General features: G+C 45.7%; 1 pseudogene; it reads right to left on the bottom strand.

Moving 5' to 3' along the window:
* Positions 1–18,107: 18,107 nt before the first annotated feature.
* On the bottom strand, positions 18,108–18,187 carry LOC146776082 (small nucleolar RNA SNORA17; annotated as a pseudogene).
* Between the last annotated feature and the right edge of the window lie 701 nt (positions 18,188–18,888).

The raw sequence follows: 18,888 nt of genomic DNA, 5'->3' as shown, positions 1-18,888 counted from the left end.
TCTCTCAGATTACAGCGCCAATATTGCCGAAACTTAGAAAGGCAGTGGCGCCGACACTATAATAACCCGGACAAGATTAGCTATAAAAACGCCCTCTCTAATTACAAAAAACTGATTACATCCGAGAAAACCACCTACTACACCAACCAAATTAATCAGGCCAAAAACTCATCAGGAAAACTGTTCCAGGTGGTAACATACCTGTCCAATCCTCTGCCACCCTCCTCAGAAGGATCCCAGGCTCTTTCAGATGCACTGGCCACATTTTTCGAAGATAAGGTCAGAGCCATCTTCTCCACTTTTTCGCCTGACCCTTCCTTATCCCATACCGAGCACTCCACTGCCAATAATACTCCACAATTTTCAGCCTTTGAAAATACCACGAAAGAAACTGTTCAACCCCTGATTGCCCGAACCAAATCCGGATCACCACTTGACCCATGCCCTCCTGCCGTTCTCAACCTCGTCGCAGAAGCCGTTGCCCCGTCACTCACCACTATCTGCAACGCAATGTTCACATCCGGCACCTACCCTTCGGTATGGATGGAAGCCATTATTAAACCGCTACTCAAAAAACCCAGTTTAGATCCTTCTCTTCCAGCCAGCTACAGGCCTATTGCATGCCTCCCTTTTCCGGCCAAAATCTTTGAAAAGATCATGAACCAGCAATTGTCAACATACATCCACAACAACAACTTACTGGATGACACCCAGTTCGGGTTCCGTCAGGGACACAGCACGGAGACAGCACTCCTGAAAGCTGCGGACGAGATACGATCCACTATGGACAATGGAGGAGCTGCAATCCTCATACTTTTAGATCTGTCCGCAGCCTTCGACACGGTCGATCATACCACACTGATCGACCATGTCGCGGCTATAGGAATAAGGGACAAGGCTAAGGAGCTTCTCGCCTCATTCTTGTTAAACCGCTCACAAACGGTGAAGTTGGGACAATACACCTCCCAGACTTTCTCCTTGCCTTGCGGTGTACCACAGGGATCCTCGCTAAGCCCGACACTATTTAATATATATGTGTCTGACTTAGCGAGGGTCATCAAATCCCACGGAATTTATCTCACCACATACGCAGACGACACACAACTGGTGTTGTCCGTATTCGATGACGGCCAAACAGTAGCTTCAAACTTCCAATCTGGTATGAAAGCAATAAGCGCCTGGATGTCATCAAACTGCCTTAAGCTAAATTCTGATAAAACAGAAGTGATGACATTCGGGAGACTACAACCAATCTGGTCTCCACAATGGTGGCCCCAACAAATGGGACAACCTCCAGAACCAGTAGTCAAGGTACGAAATCTGGGGGTTATCTTTGACAACAAATTGTCCTTCCAGCAGCATGCAAATTCAGTGGTTTCATCCTCCTTCCACACCTTAAAAAAGATCAAAAAACTCATTCCGTACTTACCATCTTCTGCAGGCAAAACTTTAGTCAGCACGTTAGTCTTTTCTAAAACGGACTATTGTAATGCCTTGCTTCTAAATGCACAACAAAAGGTCCTCAACAAACTACAGACTGTACAGAATGCAGCAGCCAGGACCCTGCTACCCATTCCCAAATTTGCATCTGTCTCCCCCTACATCCAACAGCTACATTGGCTGCCGGTGAGGAGCCGCATCAAATTTAAAGCCTTGTGCATAGCTTATAAAGCGATCCACAATCATGGCCCCCTATTCCTAAAACAAGCCTTTCACCCGCCCGAACAGCGAAGAACACTGCGTTCATCCTCAGCCCATCTGCTAACAGTCCCCCGCACAAGAAGGGCTAACTGGGGAGACAAACGCTTCATCGTTGCCACAGCTAGACTGTGGAACACTCTCCCTTTCCACATCAAATGTGCACCAACTCTGCTCAATTTCAGAAAAAAACTGAAAACATGGTTGTTCCAAGCCTAAACCCCCTTCTCCGACAGAGAGTTCTGTGACAACAGCGCCGAGACACCCTCGGGTAATTGCGCGCTCTAAAAATCGCCATAAATAAATAAATAAATAAATAAACCAACCAAGTTTCAAAACGAAGCACACATTCATATAAAGAGCCATTTGCCTTTAGACACACTGTTTCCGTAATGATGTGCTTTAACCACTGTTAAATATCACAGTGGTACTTCCAATAACCTTTTTGCAATACACAACACATTACATATGCTGATGAGGCAGATTAATATTCAAATACCCAAGGGAGCGCTTCAGCACTATGTATCAGAGTTCAAATATGCAAATGTGTAGTAAGCGCATCAGTGCGATGCACTGAGTCCAAATATGCGAATGTGCAAAGAGCGCTTCAGCACGATGTAACACAGTGCCTAAGTCATCAGGTGTGCAAAACCCCCAAAGGCGCTTTAGCACGATGTGCCCAAAATGCCAGAGTCATCAATATGTAAATGCCCAAAGAGCGCTTCAGCCCGATGTGCCAAATTGCCAAAATCACCAAACATGAAAATGAACAAAGAGCATTTCAGCCCGATATACAAAAATGCCAAGATCACCAAACATGTAAATGACCAAAGAGCGCTTCAGCGCGATGCACAAAGTGCCAAAATCACCAAACATGTCAATGCTCAAAGAGCGCTTCAGCACGATATGCAACTTTCTTTTAAAATGCAAAATAACAAAAACAGCAAATAACAAAAACAGCACGTAGTTCCTTTAACGATGCTGTTGTTTAAGAAAGGAACGATCCTACCTGATTGTAGCTGAGAGAGGATCTACAACCTGGGAAAAGAAAACAGAAGTCTCCTTGCTACAATCGGAATCTTCTTTCAGCAACCGGAGAACAGGAACAGCTGCTGCTCAAGATCAGGGTTCTCAATAACCAGCAATGAGAACAGGGTGTGGCCCCTATTTAAAGGGCTCAGGAAGAAGCTTCCAGATTCCAGCTCACAGGTAAACTACTGGAGCTGAGAAGGGACAATAGGCCTTGATAACATCATAGTCTGCAACAAGCATTGGCACAGACAAATGGCAAAGTCACAACAAGCATTGGTAAAAACAACAGAACACAGTTAACAGGTGCCAGACAAGGTGCACCAGGAAACTGACGTGGCAGAATCATGACAAGTATTTCCACTGGATCAAACAAAGCCTGGCTGCAATAGCTGACTCCCGTGGCACCCTCCTAGCTTCCCTCATTCGTCCTCCTCCAGGGGTCCCAAATCACATTCCCATCCTGCCCGTAGCTTCTCTAAATGATCATAAGCATTATTCATCCACGTATCTCGGTAATTTTATAGTCCCCCAGCTACCCCAAGAGGAGTTTGGCTTCCAGGGGGTAGAAGACAGGGAATGTTTCCAGTTGCATTATATAGGGCAAAAGGGCATGGTGCAACTGCAGATAATGGAAGAGCCTGAGGTGGTGCAGATGATATTCCTCCTGCAGTTCCTGATATGTAAGTAAGTAAAGTCTTTATTGCTCAGTTAATTAAAACCATTGCATTTGTTAGCATATAAGAACCATAAGTTAAATACAATTGGTGTATAAAAAAGTCAGTGACAAATATATATATATAACGACATTAGCTTCAAGTAATAAAAAGAGAATCATTATAATAAATACAGAAATTTGTGATATGATTTCAGTGCCGTGCCCTGAATTATATTTCCCAGGGTAGAGATCCCGATGAGGTCCCATTAGCAAAACCCTTCCAGTGTTACCACCAGACTTAATTCTTCCTCTCCCAAGATGTGTTTCCCTGGTCAGACGTCCTTCTCACTTCAGTTTTTTCAGTGTTTCTTTCCAGATCTTCAATACTAGCCAAGTAGCTCGCCCTCCATACAGCAAATGCATTATTGAAATCCCTTTCAATGCCCATTTTTTCGTAGGCAAATGTGTTGTCATTCTGTGTGTCTTATTGCCTTTAATGTATAATGAACAGGTGGGATGCTCTGTAATGTGATGCTATGCCTGTGGTTGCTATGTCGCCATTACATCTGGGCTGGAAACACTTGGAAAGGGCTATCCAGGGGGCTCTAGATCCACAGAAATCTTTGGAGGTAACCTTTTCGATACAGGAGTGTGGTACATCGAAAGGGAAATGTTCTAGGTTATAGAGAAAGAGCGGCAGGTTTACCTTTTTGAAGATGTCAGACCTCCTTAGGATTGACAGGGTAGGCAGCCCAGTAACAAGTGGATGCAAACATTTTATCCAGCAGTGGCCTGATTTTTTGCTCCCAGGCCAGGTTAGCATTTGGTTAAACTCCTATGTATCGGAAGCCCTCACATATTAATTGCATTTCCGCAGCCCATTGCAAATCACCAGGTGCTGTGTTGATGTAGTATAGGGATGATTTGGCATAATTAAGCTGTCATCCTGATATCCTTCCAAAAAACTGCAGGTTCTGGAAGGTGATAATGCCGGGTCCATCATGACAATAAGGACATTGTCAGCATTAAGGGCCACTCTGTCTGAAATCCTGGAAGTCCATTAAAATCCTGAGCCATTCTGACAGTTGCTCTAATATGATGGTGAACAGCAGGAAAGACGGGGTCAGCCCTGACGTGTGTATCTGTATCAGGAATCAATCCGATGTTGCGGTGCCCACCCACATAGTAGTTGAGATAACAGTGTATTGGAGATTGACATATCTCTTGAACCTCAGTCCAAAGTTAAGCCGCCTAAGTAGGGTGAAGAATTATCCCCACCCCACCAAATCGACCGCCCTCGCAAAGTCTAGCGATCCTCCCAAACTGCCAATGAGGATGAAAGCATTATATAGCCTCCTTATGTTATGCCTTATAGCTCATCCTGGCATAAAGTCAGACTGATCGTGCTAAACTAAGGAATCTATCACTTTAATCAGCTTATCCGCTAGAGCTTTTGGAATAATGTTCACTTCTATTTTCAATAACTATATTGGCCGGTATGATGAACACGCCTCCAAATGTCTGTCTGGGTTCAGAAGTACTACTACATCAACCCTCCGTAGGGCTGGGGGCAGCAACATACATTCCATGACCTCTCCATTGATCTGTCGCAGCAGTTCTATGATTGTCCTTGCAGGGTACTTGAAGAATTCTGGCGGGAAGCCATTAGGGCACAGTGTTTTTACTGACTCCAAGCGACCCAGTGCCAACACAACATCTGTAATGGGTCCTTCCAGGGAAGATCGGCCTTTTTCCGAGATACCCGAAAGTGGAAAGTCCTGTTGGAAACTCTCAACAGAGGCTCTTCGTCCACATGGGAGTAAAGAAAGGGATATTATTTTGCATACTGGTCTGTAATGGCTTCATTCCCCATTATACAGGAGCGGTCAGGACCATTAATAAATACAAGAGGGGTGTTCTGCACCAGGGAATGACAGAGTCTGTGTAGGAGTGCATGCCTTATTTCCCCCTTGGCAAATGCGACTCTGCAAGGCCATCCATGCCTGTTTGGCCTCGCAGTTAGTATTTGTTTAAGCATTGTCTGTGAATATGTCATATATCTCAATATCTCTGGGACTGGGATTATCTCATCTTTAATTCCCGAATGTATACCTTTAATTCTCTTTCCTCTTTGTGCTGCTCACATTTGCCTACCTGTCTGGTAGCTAATAATATCCCCCCCCAGGATAGTGGTCTTTATTGATTCCCACAACATCCCTGAAGGCTGCACTGAGCCTTTCTTGGCATGAAAGTATGCTTCTATTGTCTTGAAGTTATTCTGCTTGCGCTGAACTGTGCCTTGAGACAGCAGAACATCAGAATGCAGGGACTGTGTCTCTCTGCCACATCAGTGCCTGTCAGCCCAAGTGTCCTGGATAGCTCAAAGTGCCTTACCTACACTCCTAAATTTCCCACGGTAGCAGGTAATTCTAGCAACCTAGAACACAACACTCTAGTCCCCAAGGGAACCGTGGAAACAAATCATTGCCTTTCGCTTCTCACTCATGCATGTCTATAATAAACAAAATAACGACACTAGGAAAGTTTACAATATTTATTGAAACGTTCGTGCTCTATTATGAAGCAAGTGTGCTGCAATTATAAAACATAGTCAACTAAGCAAAGAAAACAACATTACTAGCAAACTGTACACAATGTAAAGACCTCACATAGTAAATGATATAACTGTATAATCCTACTCTCACTACGTGAGCACAGGGATATATCAGTGATCTCTGGGTTTTACACAGGACCCATACCTGGTATTTTGTAGTTAGGTGGTCCACACTGTAAGTATAAACTCAGTTTATGGAAAGCTGGGGTATCCTTTCAATGACCTGTCCCTCTGCAAGAATCCTCCTCTTTGTTTTCAAAAAGGCAAGTCTTGGTTTATATGATAAGAAGTGCTGTGTTGGAAAACAGTAGCTGTATTTTTGTATTTTGTATAAAACGTTGGGAGATATTGCTGACTGTATATGAAAACAGTGTACCATATTTTATGATCTTATACAAAATGTTCAGTTGAACCCCGGGAAGGAGATCTACATAACAAATAACGTGTAGCATATTTATAAAATAATATTGTGGCACAAAAACAAATGTGTTATGTGTGGCTGAACGAAGCCAAAGAAAGCCTAAAATGTGTAATATACAGAACTAAGGGAGAACCAACGTAGGTCCAAAAGGGAACTACTGCACACCCGCCAGCAAAATTATAAAAAGACACAAGCCAAGATAAGCAAATTCAAAGCCTTGCTAATAAGCCCATTATTGAAAGAAATTATAATCATAATAAATAATATAGCATGTAAATTTGGAAAACGTGGTGAAATTTATGTAGATTTGAATGCTTCTGAGATATCTTCCATAAGATCAATGTTTAGTGAATCCAGAACAGATTGTGTCCCCGCAGACGATGATTTCATAACTTCAAAGGTTCCAGAGAACAGTCATGATCCTCGTTTCAGCCGATGCTGAGGAAGAAGACTAATAACCTGCACCTGTGTAATTAGAGCTAGAGTACTATAATCCTGGTGCTGATGCACCCATCTTGCCCATAGGGAGTGGCTCGACCAAGCATCTTGAAGCAGTTACAATTTCATGGGACTACTCCGAAAATGGGTCATTATAGGACTCATCAAAACACAAGATGATGGACGGAATGTTGCACATTGGCAAAACATTCACCCCCAGTCACAGATCTGGGTTTAATCCATTGTTATTTTGCTCGCCACGCCACCCCAGTTCAGACATGGCCATATGCAAATCAGTCTTGACCCTGTGCCTCATGGGAACAGTCCAGCCCGAACTGCCAAGCCATGTCTTCCCTGTACCGGAATCAAGCATCCTAGGACCGGTTTCATTATAGGACTCATCAACAGGTTAATGTCCACGGTAACCAGCATTTGCAGAGCTAGGCAAACATCCAGTGCCCAATCGAAGCAGCACCAAAGGCAATGAAACATGGGTTGTACGTAGGAAAACCAGGTGGGTTGGAATGACAATGACCAGTCAGTGTTCAGTTCCTGGAGCATGTAGGATCCAAAGAATCGTAACATGCACTCACAGCACAGATTAACCGGTAGTAATTGTATTACTAGTGGGCTTCAAAACAGATCATCCATTGCAGGGTAGCAAAAAATAGAACTAAAATGCAGCAAATGAGTGATAACACCAATGGGATGCCCTGCATACACTTGAAAAAAGGGAATGCATGGTATTACTCCAAAGATTTTCTGGAAGGAACTGACCAAACAAGTCCCAATAACTTTAAAAAAGTGTGCTATACTGGCAGTATTGTAATCATTAAATATGCAGTGAACTAGTTCACCTAAATGTAATGGGAGATTGGTGTTTAACAATGACTGTATTTCACTGGATATCCTTGCAATATGCAATTCAAATGTTTCTCAAGCCGATGTTACCTCTTTTTGAAAGAATAGTGCACTGAGTCTGCTTAGCTTGTTAAAATCAGTCTTCAAAGTTGGAATGTAAGGCTACAATGAGGTACTGAAACTCCTTTGAATGGCAATGAAGAGCACGTTATTTCAGCAGGTCACTACCTGGGAGGCAGATAAATTATATAGGGTCCTGGCCTTCATTCCACAACAATCCTGGTCATCTAACATTAAGTAGCTTCCATTCAAAAGGACTATAATGAGGGGAGGAGCTGAAGGGGCTAGCATTCCTTCTGTAAAAGAGGATATATTTGCTACAGATGCATTGCATGCGCCAATAATGGTCACATATTTACAAATGACTGAGTGTCTGACAGAAGAGTCACAGTCCTTTCCATTAGGGAAGACCTCTTTGTTGGCTCATTCACAACTATAGCAAAGAGTGACCAGAACGCATGAATGAAACTTCCTCCTAGGAGTTCATATCTACCGACAGGGAAATGTTTCATGCAAGCTGTGAACTGAAATTTTGGAAATTAGCAAAGATAGTACGCTGTGAATTAACCAGACGGTGGTAAGTGTTTTTGCTATTGTGAATAGGAGCTGTTCTAACTTCTTGAAATGTAACATGGTGTATGTGGCATCTTTTTTTAGCTGGGAGTCCTTGTTTCCATGTCAGATTGAAAGGCAAGAATAGCTGACTTGAATTAAGGTAACGCTATGGACGCAACCATTCTTAAGAATTTGAAGAGTCTAGTTAAACTGCATGATAGATCTAAGCAGACTTTGCCCTTGATACAATGAATACGTGTCACTTTGCATGATATTAATAACATATGACACAATGTTATTCAATTTGTAAATGCAAGAAGACAATGTAGTATCATTATTTTTAAAAACAGCGAGCACTTTATCCATATTATCTTGATCAATTTGTCTTAAGTGTGGGGCAGCTTCTATTTGTGATAATTTCCAAATATCACTCTATGGGCCTCATGTAGGTAAATAAATTTTACCGTTTCTTAAATACCGAGCCGTACCGAATCGGTAAATTAGAATCGGTAAGTTATATGTAGGTAAAAATTCGGTAACAGTTACCGATTCGGTAACATTCGGTAATCACGAATCGGAATTCACCGAATCGGTAAATACCGAGGTGGTATTTACCGAATCGGAAAATACCGAGGTGGTATTTACCGAATCGGAAAATACCGAGGTGGTATTTACCGAATCGGAAAATACCGAATCGGTATGTACGGAATCGGTAAATAAAATCACATGACTTGACGAAACAGCTAATCCTGTGCAACCACAGCCCACCCAACCAGGAAGTGGCCACACCCAGGCAGGTGTACATAATTAGCCGACCCTGGAGAGGCTTGGAGTGCAGAGGAGAGGCAGGGAGCCGGTGCCTGTGCGAGCGGGAAAACGAACATCATGTCCAGCCAGAGAACACAGAGAGACGGAGGGGAAAGGAGGAGGAAGCTGAAATTTATCCCCAAGGAACTCCAGGTGCTGGTGGAGGAGGTGGTGAAGCAGCACCAGAAGCTGTTTGGAAGGCAATCCCTGCAAGTGCCTGAGGCTGAAAAGCGCAACATATGGCTGGCCATCCAGGCCCATGTGAATGCTGTGGGAGTGACCCACAGGGACATAGAGGTCCTAAAGAAGCGCTGGTATGACCTGAGGATTGTAACCAAGAGGAAGATGGGCGACATCCAGAAGGAGGCCAGCCAGACTGGAGGTGGAACCAACAGGGCACCTGCCCTCACCGAACTGGAGGAGCTGGTGGGGGCCACAATCGAGCAAGAGAGCATCGTGGGTCTTGGGGACGCCGACAGCTCTGCCAGAGCCGCCACACAACAAGGTAAGACGAAAGCACAGCAATGTAGCACCCCCTATCCCTATCCCACATCCCCCATTGTGAAACGAGAATCACACTGCAGTCCACACGTGTCAGTGCAGACAGGCAATGCATTCCGGGAGATGTAGTCAGGGAAACACCAACCATGACGTAAATGTTACAGGGCAACAAGGCATGTCACGCACTCGAGGCACAAGGAGACAGAGGACATTTTGGAATGTGAAATTATTTATTGTGACGCTTTCAATGCAGCCCTTCGGGGACACTGAGCCAATGTTGTATTTCTGTCCACAGATGTGACATCATGCAGGACAGGGCATGCTGCAGGAGAGACGGCACACCGGCCACAAATATCACCTCCAGCCAGCACAAGTTCAGACCAGGGAGCAGGCCCACTGGCAGCCGCACCACCAACACAGGCAGCCTCGCCGCAGCCAGAGCCAGCATCACCTCACCCAGAGCCAGCATCACCTCACCCAGAGCCAGCATCACCTCGCCCAGAGCCAGCATCGCCACTCATGTTTGAATCACCGGCCACATCTCCGCTTGCAGGTGTGGGAATGAGGAGGCGTCCAGCAGCCAGGCTACGAGCCTTAGACACCTCGTCAGACGACAGCATGGGCCCTGAAGAACTCACCAGGCCCCAGGAAGGGAGCCATGCCACTGTGCCCCACACCTCACAGGCAGCACAGACGGGAGCAAGAGGGCGCCGCAGGTCGCATGTCCAGAGTCCACCAGCACCCATTGACGGCCATGGTGTCTTCTTGGGTCTCGAGGGCCAAATGTTGAAACAACAGCGCCTGCAAACAAAGGCAGTCATGACAGTCCAGAGGCACATGCGGGTGATGAAAACTACATTAGTCAACATGGACAATAACATCAGCGGCATGGCTGCGGGCATTCGGGACATGTCCCAGTCAATCCAGCAGTTGTGCAGCAAATTAGATGCTGACATCGAGGCACGGTGCCGGGAACGGCAGAGAAGGGACACTACCAACAGGGCACTCAACCGTCTGGCAACTGCGACTTCTCTACTGTGCCGGCGCTCTGTGATGATGCAGGAGGGCCTAACACACTGCTGCAGCGACCTGTCTCGGGGGATGGTGCAGGTGACAAGTGCACTAGGGGTGCTATTTACTAGTCAGGCGTCGACAACTGCTGCAGGGGATGCTGCGGAGAGCATCGACACCAGCAGCAGGAGCAGCATCACACCCCCGTCCCAGAAGGACGCAGGAGCAGCAGGCGGCTTGGGGTTGGCTCTAGTGAGGATGCACAGGCCGTGCCATCCACCACTGCAGCGCGTATGCGCAAACATTGATGTGGCCCTGCTTAGCCACTTCCCAATGGGTGACGTAACCCTGGACATACTCCTTGTATAGATGGTATATTGCCAGATTGGCTTGTTCATGTGTTCATGGCGTGGTGCCACATTAAAACTACGTCATGACTAATCACAACTGGCTGTGTCCCCTTACTTACTCAGAAATAGTTGCATGTGATCTCTGCCCGTCTCTCTCTCCCATCGATTGCAGTTGGCACTCTAGCTGCGTTGCCCTGTGGCTGGCCTGACTCATCCTCGTTGTCCTCAAAATATGTTAGTTCCACATCTGTACCTTTTTTCGTGGCAAGGTTGTGCAGCATTGCACAAGTGGCAATAATCTTGCAGCAGGTGATGGGTGTGTACTGGCGTGCGCCTCCGCTCTTGTGGAGGCAGCGGAACCTGCTCTTCAGTAGTCCAAACGTGCGCTCCACCACATTGCGTGTTGTTTTGTGTGCCACGTTGTATCGTCTCTCACTCTGGGTTGCTGGGTGTAGGTAGGGAGTGAGGATGAATGACCGGCATGCATATGCACTGTCGCCTAGATGAGTTAAAGGGAAACATCAGTCACATGCTTCTTTACACTATGATTTGCAGGTTGCAAGGGGCGTCACTGTTACTCACCTAGCAGGTATCCCTCTCCAAATTCTCCGGCACTCAGTCGTGTGTAGATCCCACTATTCTGGAAGATGTACGAGTCGTGGGTGCTCCCAGGAAACTTTGCAACAATATCTGTGATGATGTTCCCTGCATCACAGATCACCTGCACATTGATGGAGTGGGTGGACTTCCTGTTCCTGTAGATGTGCTCTGTGTCAGCTGGTGGACAGATTGGGATGTGTGTACCATCAATACAGCCGATGACATGGGGGAACTGTGCCATGTGATAAAAGTCTGTTTTTGTTTTCTGCAGTGCAGCCTGTGTGTTGGGGAAACTGATGTAGTGGTGCATTCTCTGCATCATGGCATCCAGGAACTTCCTGAAGAAACGTGACAGGCAACTCTGGGATACACCACCCACCGCAGCTATCACCACCTGATAACTGCCGGATGCCAGCAGATGTAGGCTGCAGAGCACCTGCACATGTGGGGGTATGGCGTGCGCCCTTCTTATTGGCTGGTCCAGGAGTGGGTGAAGGTCCCTGATTAAGTCCATGATGGTTTCGGGGTGTAGCCTGTACCTCTCATGTATCTCTGCATCAGTCAGCTGGAATAGTGTGATGCGCTGTCTGTAGATGCGTTCCTCCTGTCGCCAAACCCTCAGTCCTGCTGCCTGTAGACGTAGGCGCCTTGCAATGACATACATAATAGCGGCCATGTTGTCCACGCTGTTGCATTTTGGGATTGCTTATATGCACTGTTGATGGTTACCACCTGCTTTCAATCCGTGTTAATTACCGACTCTTATTTACCGATTTTCTTGGATTTCTTAATTACCGAGTGATCCTACATGTCATTTTAATTTTTACCACTTCATATTTACCACTTCATATTTACCGATTCGTTAAGTATGTATTCGGTAAATCTGATTCGGTATTTTAGAATTCGGTAAATATGATTCGGTATTTACCGCCTCATATTTACCGAAAAGTCGTTTTTGGACTCCTACATCTCACTTGTCTGAATACCGGTCGGTAACGGCATATTTACCGAAAATCGGCCGTTACCGACCGGTATTTGGCTACCTACATGAGGCCCTATGTGGCATAAATTAATCTTTCAGAACGCAGAGACTTAAGACTCAATAGGAAATCAGATAGGCCTATGTCTTCCGACAGGAGAGAAGGATGCTGTTTTTGTGCAGTGTGGAATGTTACAAAAGGTGGTGACAATACCTGAATATTGAGAGTGAGAGTAATGGGGGTCGGGTCTGCTTGCCTTAAACCTCGGTGTGGAATTCAAAAAATGAGTATAGCAACCATTTGTGTCACTGGCCGCCATCGTCTCCCGTAAGAACCTGAAAGTTTGGAGTTAAATGTACCAATATGCAGTATACTATTGAGTCATTCTTCAGTGTAATTTGTCAAATGTTGCAAATTATTAAATTGGGCAATAGGGGGAATGTTTGGTGCATTCATGTGTTTAATTTTTGATAGTCCCAGACATATAGTCTGTTGAACCGTATCATTCAGAAAAATCATTTGTGTGGGAATTAAACAAGCTCAAAACAAGTTTTCTGCCCCATGAACTTGCCAAGTTTTGGTACCTCAAATTGATTTCATGTCAATTGTATCCTTCCAATAATCATAGCCTTTTACAGCTAATTCGGTAGCAAATGAGTTCGTATATATTAGCTTAATTTGTGTATGCAAATATTACTTTGGTGGTGTAGGGACTAATATGATATTGGGTCTGATGTATAATTTCCAGAAAAATATTATAATTTATCCCTAATGTTTTTGAGCTCCCTTGTGGGGGAGTAGGGAAATGTTCCCATTGTGTACAATTAAAAAGTGTACGTTGAACACTAGTTCGAAGTATATAGTGATGTCCATAATGATGGTAACAGAACATTTCGCTATAATTAGCAGAATTTAAATATAGAACCTCTGATCCAAAAACAGTGCAATATTTCAGCTCCGAGAGCATGGAGTTTCCAGTTTCAACATCCCAATCATCACAATGTAACCCAGGTATAATTATATCACCAATCGTAACCCTAAATACATAAGGTAGCTGCAGAATCTCCATAGGATTGAGTATATTATAAGGTGCTTTATCCCAAACAATTCCATCAGTTACTGGAACAGCTGAAAGGTTCCCAAGGGACAAGTCACTTTTTAGCTTTTGTGAAGGTGAATGAGAGGTCAACACCTTATCAACCAGTTCTGTGGCAGAGCAAGAAGAAAACACTCACAAAACCAATCCACAGGAATAGAAAAACCAAGGAAAATGTTATCCAAACATATATCCAAGGGGGGACCAGATAAGTGTGTTTCAGCCATGAAAAGAAAACATAGATCTATGTAGGAGGCATGTGCATAACAGAAGAACTGTCAAAGGAGTCAGAAAAAAATCATCTCAACCCACACAAAGCCCAGAAGCAGTTTGTCCAAAAACTGATTCCACAGATACAGTGGCAAGACCAAAAAATTCAAAAGCGATGGATCTGTATAAACAACATCAGCTCAGTTGTGTGGCTGGAATTTGTAGCAGTATTGGGAATTAACTGAAGTTCATCCTCCACCCCCTCGCCCAGCTGAGGAGAAACAGCAACAGTGGTGCTCACAAGCTGTAGAGGAATATCCTCTATGGCAGTGAGAGGTGGAACTACCAAGGACTCCTTCTGGCCTACTGTTTAGAATCAACCACACAATGCAATTTGATGTGATCAATTGAGACAAAACAACTATCTTTAGAACCAGGAAGTGGTGGCAAATCACAGTTCTTGTACCTTGAATGCCATGGTCCTGCACAGGAGCGTGGTATGATTGTTCAAACTCCTTCTTCACAGCCACCTTCTTTCGCACAAGCTCCCCAACCTTTGAAATCAAGCTGTAAGGTTCTGGTTTCTCCTTAATTCTCGCAGAGGCAGATGTCTTCAACTGTTCTTTGGATTAGTTGTCACAGAAGATTTGTAGATCCTGTAAGACAGCATAACCATCATTTACATCAAAGGGCTTAGCTGCCACCACAATGTCTGAACCATCAAGGACTGAAACATGCATCTTGGTGCCAAAGAGGACCTCATATGAGGTCCTGCCACCCAGAGTTCTTTTAGAGAGATTGTTAAGTGCTTGTAGTAGGCCATATAGGTGGTGAATCCAACTACGACCCATACCTAATACTCTAGCTGTTAAGGATGGCTATAAGTCATGGTTCAACCTGTCCATAACAGAATTGCCCTTAGGCCAATATGGGGAAGAATAATGCACCTATACGCCCAGGGAAGCCATAGTATCCCGATACGCTTTTGATGCGAAAGCCAGTCCTGGGTCCAAGTGGACTTACAGCATGTATTTGTCCCGATAAAGACTTGCATATCTTTAATAACATTGTGAGCATCAGCCGATTCTGTGGCTAAACCCAGAGGAATACTGAGCAAGAATCAACCGCAACTAGGATAAATGTAAACATAGTATCTGAAATAGGAGGACCACGATAGTCCAAATAATTGCATCCATAAAGCTTGCTGGAAATCAACAGGTGTGTCTGCGGTGGGCAAGCCATGGTGGAAGATTTATTTTGTTGACAAATGTCCCAACAAAGGACATTTTATTTGGCCTGTTGACATAAGCCTTGTAATCAATAACATCGTAGTAGCAATAAAAATTGTGGCTGCCACGTCCGCATGCGCAGAAGCAACACCTTCATGCACAGCTATCACTAAAGAAACCCTGCGGTCTTGATTGGGAATCAAACAATCACCAACCCCTGGAATTGTCACAAAAGGAATGTTCTGTTCACTTAAGTGGTATGTATCTTTAGATGGAAAGTCCTTAGGTAAAGAGGTACCGTCTTTGTTAGCATTCACAGCAGACAATATGTCATTATTTATCTTCATTCACAGCCTCAGTAGCAGTTGCAACTTCAAATTTGGCCGCTTCATCATCCAGAGAATTCCCTCCAACCCGTGTTCCCACATGCTAATGACTCAACATATGAATGACATGAGTCAGTGCCAACCTATCTTTAAGGGAACACCAAAGGGGATGATGGACGGAGTGTTGAACATTGCAAGCACTCACCCCCAGTCAACTGATCTGGGTTTAATCCATCATCATTCTTTAGCTCACTCCGCCACCCCAGTTCAGACATGGCCATATGCAAATCAGTCTGACCCTGTGCCTCATGGGAACAGTCCAGCCTGAACTGCCAAGCCATGTCTTCCCTCGATCGGAAACAAGCATCCTGGGACAGGTTTCTGGCTAATCAGCCATCATCAGCCAGGATAGCTTGAATCGAATGGCAAAGTGAGCAAGGGTCCCACGTCTGGGCATACCCTGCCACCTTAGGGCGAACAAAGCAAAACCAAAGGGGATGATGGACGGAGTGTTGAACATTGCAAGAACTCACCCCCAGTCAACTGATCTGGGTTTAATCCATCATCTTTCTTTAGCTCACTCTGCCACCTCAGTTCAGACATGGCCATATGCAAATCAGTCTGACCCTGTGCCTCATGGGAACAGTCCAGCCCAAACTGCAAAGGTATGTATATTTAGATGGAAAGTCCTTAGGTAAAGAGGTGCCGTCTTTGTTAGCATTAACAGCAGACAATATGTCATTATTTATCTTCGTTCACAGTAACAGTAGCAGTTGCAACTTCAAATTTGGCCGCTTCATCATCCAGAGAATCCCCTCCAACCTGTGTTCCCACATGCTAATGACTCAACATATGTATGACATGAGTCAGTGCCAACCTATCTATAAGGGCCTCCACTTTCATCCAAAGCATTTTATGATTGATGATGCTACCTTTAGAATCTATGAATCCATTTTGGCGCCAATAATGAAAAATGATCATTAAAGGACTGGCTAGGTAATACAAATTGCACACTATAAGTGTGGGGAATTCAGGATCTGTATGTTCCAGTGCAAGAAGCAATGCATTGAGTTCAATCACCTGTGCAGTGCAGTCTCCTAAGGAGTGAAAGTTTTTTGTGTTTATAATTTTCCGTCCACCATAACACCAAGAACAGTTGCACATACAGCGAGGTATTGGTGTTTGGTGAATATAGCAGACTGGGCTGAACCATGAATAAAAATCACATATTTATACTGTTCAAGAGGTAAAGTGCTGGGCATGGTATAGACATGCTCATATTGTAGAAATTCTTGTGTCAGTAAAGCTTGTCAAAGACAAAGTCTACATCAACAGCTGTTAAGGATGTTTCCCACTGTATCCATCTCGGATGGATGACTTTAGCATTACGAAGCTAGCTTATTCTAACAGCCTTTTAGACTGGAACAATAGCAACAACAATGAGGCATTTCCCTTGTGCATGTGGTCGTTGTTTAACCCCTTCTGTGACGCACCAGTGCTCATATGCGTAGGACGGCCAGGGGCCTTCCTCACACATGGCACAGGGAATCCCTCTGGTGTGGGCACCAGAGGTATTCCCTTTACCCCCAACAGCCTCGGGAGCTGGGGTAGAGCTTCCCCAGCTTCGAGGATGCCTGCATGGTTTCCCTGAAATGACGATCAGCGTGCCATCACGCTGATGTCATTTGAGTGAAACAGAAACTGAAATGAGCCAAGAGGCTCATTTCAGTTTTGCTTTCTACGTGCTCATGGTCTATCTCAGCCCCCTGAGCACGTAGACAGTTAGGAGAGGTATCGTTGGAATGGGAGAACCTCCCCTTTCCAATGGTACCCCTCCCTAGTGAATCCCTGCTTGGGCCTTTGCTCGCACCATTTTTTGAGGCCAAATTCAGTCTTTCTGCCCCCCAGGGGGGCAGATGGGGGCAGGAGCCCCCGATCTGCCCTCCCGGAGGGCAGAAAGCCCACTAGATACCAGATGTTTTATACTGTGAAATAGTGGTGGGGGCCGCCCAATATGGGCATGTCAATGCCCCCACCCGCAATTAAATGACAGTCATGCTGCCCCATGGTGGGCAGATGGGGCAGTAGCCCCCAATCTGCCACCCGGGGGGCAAAAACCCCACAACATACCAGTGATTTTGTTGATTATAATTAGGGGTGGGGGCTGCCCAATATGCCCAATGCCCCCACCCCCAGCACATTTACAGTCTTTCTGTCCCCCTGGGGGCAGATGGGGACAGTAGCCCACAATCTGCCCCCCCGGGGGGCAGGCAGCCCACTAGACACCAGGGTTTTTCCCCTCAATAAATTTAGGGGTGGGGGTTGCCCAAGATGGGCATGCCAATGCCCCCACTCGTCCCCCCCACAACATTCCAGTCTTTCTGACCCCCGGGGGGCAGATGGGGCAAGTAGCCCCCAATCTTCCCCCCAGGTGGACAGAAAGTACCCTATATGACAGGGATTATTCTTTGTATAGGCCCGGGTGGGGGCTGCCCAGAATAGGCATGCAAATGCCCCCACCCTACCACTCAAGAAAACAAAAAACTTTCTGCCCCCCCAGGAGGCAGATGCGGGCAATAGCCCACTAAGCGCCAGGGATTTATTTTTATATAGGTAGGGGTGGGGGCTGCCCAGAATGGGTATGTCAATGCTCCCACCCCAAAAATGAAAGGCAACAGTCTTTCTGCCCCCCCGGAGGCAGATGGGGTAATAGCACCTCATCTGCACCCCCAGGGAGGGCAGAAAGCCCACTAGCCACCAGGGATTTTTTTGTTCAAAGTTCGGGGTGAGGTCTGCCAAGAATGGGCAAACCAATGCCCCCACCCACCCCAAAAAGATGCCACAGTCTTTATGCCTCTCCTAGCAGGCAAATGGGGGCAGCAGCCCCTGATCTGCCCCCCAGGGGGGCAGAAAGCACACTATGCACCAGCGATTATGCAGGATTTTTTATACGCAGGGGTGGCGGCTGACCAGAATGGGTTTCCCAATGCCCCCGACCCCCTAATAGAATAGCCACATTCTTTCTACCCCCCTCGGGGGCATATCAGGGCAATAGCCTCCGATTTTCCACTCCCTAGGGCGGCAGAAAGCCCACTAGGCACTGACTTTTTTTCGGAATGTGCCTACCTGTTGATTTTTGGGTCTCTCTTAGCACAGCCTGCATCTAGGGAAACATAGCAAACATATATTTTTTTTTAACTAGACACAGGAGAATCCAGGATGGGGAGACTTGTGTGGCTCTCACTAGGTTCTGTTACCCAGAATCCCTTGTAAAGCTCAGGGCATTCTGGGTAGGAAAACGTTGCGGGATCCACGCAAGCCTTACCTCGCAGGACTCACCTGAGTGTCTAGTTTTCACAAATGTGTCGGTTTGGTAGTTTCCCTAGATGGCTGCTGAATCCAAGGCAAAAAACCCAGGTGACCCCCCTTGCAAAACCAGGTTGT

This window comes from Triturus cristatus, chromosome 12 (assembly GCF_964204655.1).
Source record: "Triturus cristatus chromosome 12, aTriCri1.1, whole genome shotgun sequence".
In the NCBI taxonomy this organism is placed as follows: domain Eukaryota; kingdom Metazoa; phylum Chordata; class Amphibia; order Caudata; family Salamandridae; genus Triturus; species Triturus cristatus.
This window is presented reverse-complemented; position numbering and strand designations above follow the sequence as displayed.